We start from the raw sequence: 7,272 nt of genomic DNA on the forward strand, positions 1-7,272 counted from the left end.
GGCCCTCCTGCCTCGTGGGTCACACCAGGCAATGTCCAGTCTGGGGTTTCTATACTAGCAGTTTCCCTCCCTCACATCTTCAAGTGTTTGCATATTATGATTTAGGTCTGATTCTTACTATTTAGGCTCAAATGGTGCCTGCTCAGAAAGGCCTTTCCTGACCAACCTAAGTAATTCCAATCATATCTTTCTTTGTTTTCTTCAAGATATTTACCACGAATTGAAATCATGTGTTCATGTATTTGGTTTTTTTTTTTTTTTTAAAGATTTTGTTGTTGTTCATGTGGACCATTTTTAAAGTCTTTATTGAATTTGTTACAATATTGCTTCTGTTTTATGTGTTGGTTTTTTGGCTGCGAGGCATGTGGGATCTTAGCTCCCCAACCAAGGATCGAACCCACACCCCCTGCATTGGAAGGTGAAGTCTTAACCGCTGGACCGCCAGGGAAGTCCCCCATTGATTTGTTTTATGCCTAACAATCCCCACTGAATTGTGAGCTCCGGAGGGTGAGTTCTCTGTCATTCACCATTTATACCCAGAGCCTGGAGTAGGGCCTGACTCATGGTGGGAGCACATCAAAACTATTTGTTCAGTAAATGAATGAATGAATGAATGAATGACCTGCCCTCTCTGAGCGTGACCTTTGTACTAGGGCCTGGCTCTTTATGCTGATGGAAGGAATGAGACATTTTGCCATCTGTACCTCCATGGGAGGGGCAGGTGGGTAGCGTGGAAAAGGCAGACCTGTGTTTTGAGACGTGTCTCTGTACGATGGGTGACCTTGCACAAGCCTCTCAGCCTTTCTGCCCTCAGTTTTCTAACCTATGCAATGGTAATAAATATACAGGCTGCTAGAGTATTTCAGTAACATTTATAGAATTCAAGTCCAGCTGATATTTGTAGAACTTCTATGTGTAATTTATGAGTAAATAGCATATAATGATAGCAAAGAATATATACAAGTATAGCTATAAATACATATATATTATTGCTCAGAAGAATGGTTAGTTCCTTTCGGGTTACCTTTCTAGCATGAAGCAGAGTCCTTAACAGCCTTATTTAATTGATGTTAACTGGTAATAATAGGGTAAATTTACAGAACTCACATTAAAAAAAAAAATGACCTCCTCTTAAGAGTGTTGACGCTGGGAGTTTTAAGAAGAACCAACAAGCTTGCTATTCAAGAAGTCCCTGCCACCTGTGACTAACAAGCAGATCAAGGAGAAAGGGGTTGAGGGACCCCTTCACAGTACTCAAATCCCTCATATGTCGGTCAATCAACAGAACCCTCCAAATGAAGGCCGTTTCCACTTGGAGGCCTGCTGTACGTTTATAATCTCGTTCTCTCCCACTTCTCCCAGAAGCGCTAATGGAATGTATTTCTCCCCCTCTTCTTTCAGGAAAGCCTGTTAGAAGCTTTGAAGATCAGTTTATCCTGCTCCAGATTTGGAGGTTATTTTTCAGCCTTTGGTCGGTAGGGTGGATCACAAAATTAGAATTTAGAGTTGGAAGGGATTTGATACCATATAGTTCAAACTACTTTGTGCATCTTTCTCATAGATTAAAAAAAAATTGTGCTGTCAATTTTTAATACTGTTTTCAAGTCTTTGAAAGAAAGAATTTTGCTTTTCATAATTATAGGCCAGAACCACCAGCATTCCAGGCTGTGAACTCTTTCAGGGTGGTATGGTTTCATTTGTTTTATAAGCCCAGTGTCTGGCATGGCTCCCACAAGAAATGCTTGAAGAATGAATCATTTCTAATATGTCACTTTGCTAACCAGACGAGCTTGTCAACATTTAACTGCTTAAATTCGAAAAGGTACGTGCACCCCAGTGTTCATGGCAGCACTATTTACAATAGCCAAGACCTGGAAACGACCTATCATCTGTCTGACATGGACAGACAACAAACAATCTGTCCATCAACAGAAGAATGGATAAAGAAGATGTGGCACATATATACAATGGAATAGTACTCAGCCACAGAAAAGAATGAAATAATGTCATTTGCAGCAACATGGGTGGACCTAGAGGTTATCGTACTAAGTGAAGCAAGTCATACAGAGAAACACAAACATCATAAGACATCACTTATATGTGGAATCTAAGACAATGATACAAATGAACTTATTTATAAAACAGAAACGGACTCACAGACTCAGAAAACAAACTTATGGTTACCAAAGCGGGGGGGAGAGGTGAGGGATAAGTTAGGAGTTTGGGATTAACATATACACACTACTATATATAAAATGATCAACAAGGACCTACTATACAGCACAGGGAACTCTACTCAACACTCTGTAATAACTTATATGGGGAAAGAATCTGAAAAAGGATACATGTATAACTAAATCACTTTGCTGTACACCTGAAACTAACACAACGTTGTAAATCAACTATACTCCAATATAAAGAAATTAAGAAAACATTTAATTGCTTACAACAAAATAAAGGGATAAAGGCATGGATAACCTAAAATAACAGGTAATTCAAGAATGATTTTATCAGATTTAGGAAATGAGTGAGAGGTCCCCCAAATAAGTCTAAACTTTTTCGCAGAATTTCCTCTTTTCCACACTATTGTTACTAACTTAATATTTCCGTCGGTGAGTGATGCTTAATCGTGCGGTAGGAACATAAAAGCCCTGAATTTCTCAGATAATTCACAGAGCAGAAAATCGATTTTAGGACCAAAAAGAGAAATCAGAGTGTCAATAATTATTACCAGCTCACTGACTTCACCTTCCACAGAACTCAGTTGGGATGGCATTGTCACATGTCCACATTCTACACGTGCAGACCTCTGTTACATGGCTCCACATTTTGTATCATATGCGTCTATAAAACCACCGGATCATTCGTGATGAAACCTACAGCACAGACAGGTCCGGTAACCAGCACAAGGCCAAACAGCTAGTTAGGTGGCAAAGCCAGAACTCTCAACAAGGTCAGGCCCTTTTCACTCTGCCTCACTGGTTCTGCCTGACAAGTCAGAGCTGAAGGGATTGGAAGGTGACTTAAATCGTATGACTCTGAGCCACTGATGAGGACCCTGGGGCCAGAGAGACGGGGACACGGCCCTCAGGCACACACACAGCTGGTGTGTGGCAGCCTGCTGACCATGGACTTCCATGCCTCCTGGAACTGAACGGGGTCAGAGCTAAGGAAATGGAAGTGCAGGTCCCAGAAATGACGAGGGAGAACACCCCCCACTTCGCGTCCTGACGTGCGAGCAGCAAAGGAGTCACAGCATATTCGCATTTTAGAAATCTCTCTCTAGCACAGCTGCAGGATGGGTTTGAGAGGATCCAACCGTGAGGAACGACAGAAGGGCAGTTCCTCAGACAGCAGCGGTAATGTGGTAATCGGGAGGCCGTGGAGACAGGTTAACTTGTTGCTTTAGCAAGTGCAGGGGGCAGGTGGCGGCTGGCAGACCCGGGATTAGGACGCTGCGTCCTCCCGGCTGGGCACCGCGGCGTCACGGCTGCGGCTTCACTGAATGCTGCGTCCTCCCGGGTGGCCGGGGCACTCCGTCCATCCTGCTCACGGTTCCGGCTTCGGTGCTCGGCGCGGCGCCGGGCACACAGGAAGCCCTCACATACTGCTCAGTGGATTAAATGAATATTTCACTCTTCCGACATGGCTGGGGAGAGAGGCAGTCTGTGAACGGGTCGTTAAATCGTTAGTGTTAAAGCTTTATCTTTATGGGACGAGAGTTAAAAATGCAGTATTCAAGTTCAGCGTCTTATAAACAACACGTTGACCGTTCATTTTCTTTTCCTAGATGATTGTCACATATCCAGGTGTTCGGGTGCTCCATGTTCTTGAGTTGTCAGATCCTTGAGAGCGGCAAAATGCTGCATTTGTCAGATAAACCAAGATAAAGCTACTCCAGTCAGCCTGCTGCCGACCTCCTACTTAAGGGTGGGAGGTCTTATGATTCCAACAGCCTTGGAAGGAAGAGACAGAAAGAAATGTTTTTTGAAGCCTGCAGACTTAAGGCCCAGTCTAAGAAGAATTCTAAGGAGCAGAGATGTCAAGCACTGAGGCTTGAGAGACAGTCTTCAGCAATTCTGGGCAACTCAAAAGAGGTACAGAGGAAAAACTGGTTCTTGTTCCCAGATGCAATATTAATAGATTCTTAACTGAAATACATTTTTTGCTGTTATATAATCTGTGGCCTGAAAACAGATTGAACGATGCTGGCAAAGAGTAATTTACAAGATGAAAACAAGGGGAAGGACAAGAAATACTGATCAAAGAGAAAATGTTACAAATAAAAGGCTTTTCCTGAATTAAGAAAAAAAGACGGTATCATTTGAACTGAACAACCAACCGATAACTTGGACAGTTAGCAAACCTCTTAATTTCCACTGCATTAGATACTTAAATTGATCTTGGGAAAATGGTCTCATTTGCTCAGGCATTTATGGTAATTTAATTGTTCCTTATTATATGCTCAGCAGTATTTTAGAAATTGTAGCTATTACAGAAAATTCATTTTATCTCTTCAACTTGAGCCAAGAACAGGTTTATTTTACTTTTTGAAACATTAAAGAGCAGTAAGAGTAACATAAATGTCTTATAACTAACAGCAGGTGTCACCAAAACGTCTATAAATAATAAAGGCTGGAGAGGGTGTAGAAAGAAATCCTAGTGCACTGCTGGTGGGAATGGAAATTGGTGCAGTCACTGTGGAGAACAGTATGGAGGTCTCTCAAAAAAACCCCACAAAAACCTGAGCTACCATAGAATCCTACAATTCCACTCCTGGGTATATATCTGAAAAAGACAAAAACACTAACTCAAAAAGACACATGAACCCCAATGATCATAGCAGCATGATTTACAAGAGCCAAGACATTGGAAGCAATGAAATATTACTCAGCCATAAATAAAGAAGAATGAAATAATGCCATTTGAAGCAACATGGATGGGCCTGGAGGGCATTATGTTAAGCGAAATAAGTCAGACAAAGATAAATACTGTATGATATCTCTTATATGTGGAATCTAAAAATACAACAAACTGGTGAACATAACAAAAAAGAAGCAGACTCACAGATAGAGAGAACAAACTAGCGGTTACCAGTGGGGAGAAGGAAAGGGGGAGGGGCAATGTAGGGGTGGGAATTAAGAGTATAAACTATTGGGTGTAAGATGGGCTCAAGGATGTATTATACAACACGGGGAATATAGCCAATATTTTGTAATAACTGTAAATATAAAGTTACCTTTAAAAATTGTATAAAAATAAAAAATTAAAAGTCAGCACTTCTGAAAAAAAAAAATTAACAGCAGAGCTAAAGGTGAACCAGAAGAAGGCAAGCAAGTGTGGGGTTAGGAAATCTACTGCACGTCCCTGACATCATGCAGGGCTGACTGCACCTACCCCATCTCGGACTGAGGGTTCCAGTCTGATGTTTAACGACTCTGAAGGGAGAAATCTGCCCTGCTTCTACAGTGTCTTCAATGATTACATGAGCCAGTGAGGGGTTATGTGAGTAAAGCAGAGGGTAACCTCAGGTTTCTCTCATTCCCTCCCTGCCTTAGTCCGTTCGGGCTGCTGTAACAGACCATCATAGATGGGGTGGCTTAGAAACAACAGAAATCTATTTCTCACAGCGTGGAGGCTGGAAGTCCAAGGCCGAGGTACCAGCAGATGTGCACCAGCCTTCTGTGTGAGGGGTGACCCCATCCACAAGCACCCCACGCATGACCTCCCAAAGGCTCCACTGACAAATGCCATCACGATAGGGATTAGGCGTCCACATATGGATTTTTTTTTTTTTTTTTTTTGCGGTACGCGGGCCTCTCACTGTCGCGGCCTCTCCCGCCGCGGAGCACAGGCTCCGGACGCGCAGGCTCAGCGGCCACGGCTCACGGGCCCAGCCGCTCCGCGGCACGTGGGATCCTCCCGGACCGGGGCACGAACCCGCGTCCCCCGCATCGACAGGCGGACTCCCAACCACTGCGCCACCGGGGAAGCCCCACATGTGGATGTTGAGGAGACAAACATTCAGGCTATGGCTCCCCCATGATGAAGAAGGGCGTGCATGAGTCTGTGTGCGTGAGTGTGTGTGTGTCTGAGAGTACGTGTGTGTTTTTAACTCAGACCAATACTCCTGTCCAATAATGAGAGTAATTGAGGAGTGACTGAATTATGATTAAAGTTCTACACTGCAGAGTTACCATTAACAAAGTCTGAAATCATAACCAGGACTTGGAATTCTCTAGAGTGAATACATTAAAACTGCCCTCATGGGTGAGGATGCATGGATGCCTTTTACAGGAATGATCACTGGCGATGGCTATGGGCTTGACGCCATTCTGTGCAATTAATGTGCACCCCACTTAATTCTTACAAGAGCCCTAACGAAGTTGGTATCACCTGCCTGCTCCAGATTAAAAAAAAAAAACAACTGCAGCAAAGATCAGTTATTAATAACCTTCTGAGACATACTGTGAGTAAAGCCAGGTATGAACCTGGATAAACTGGCTTCAGAGTTCTTAGATTCTGAACCACTGTACTGTCTACCCCCCCCAGAACGTTTCTATGAATTAAACCAAGAGCACTCTAGAGACAACAGTGGATAGAGCACAAGAAAGGCGTCATGGTTATTTGGTCACTCTCCTAGGATCCAGATGTAAGTCTTTAACCAGCTAGAGGGGCGGCTTGCTGACTTTGAGCGTTTTCATAGAACTGACAGCAGGTCAGAAAGATGTCGGCCCCGGAGAAGCCTCCAGGGTTTACTAAGCAGAGGGGAGAGCCGCCTCTGTTTCCTTACTGCTGATGGGCTTTACCACGTATTATGATTCTAGGACCACCGTGGAGGAACAAAACATCACCAAAACGGCTATGTATATCTTTGTTCTTAGTTGAGAAAATGCATTTTATAATCTGCAAGATTTGGTTGACTTTGCTAACCCAGCTGTGCAGTTTAACGTATGATCATTATATCATTTTTTATGGCGTAGCTCACATGTGGAAAGCATTTTTCCAGTTTTCAGCCCTGAAAAACAGTATACTTCACCCATCATTTAGATACTTTGGTGCTTTTTCCCCCTTCTCTGTTCTTAAAGTCCGCTTTTTGAGACTGCTACTGAATGGAGGTGATTCACGCTTATAAACATCATCTGAATTGTGAGCATCACAGATGTGAAGTCATGTCTCGGGGACCAGGTAAGCACGCGTGTTCAGGTGAGCCCCTGACAGGGAGGGCAGGCTTCCTGCGGCAGCGCTGCTCCCAAGGCTATTTGATTACAC

The sequence above is a fragment of the Physeter macrocephalus genome, chromosome 9 (assembly GCF_002837175.3).
Source record: "Physeter macrocephalus isolate SW-GA chromosome 9, ASM283717v5, whole genome shotgun sequence".
In the NCBI taxonomy this organism is placed as follows: Eukaryota; Metazoa; Chordata; class Mammalia; order Artiodactyla; family Physeteridae; genus Physeter; species Physeter macrocephalus.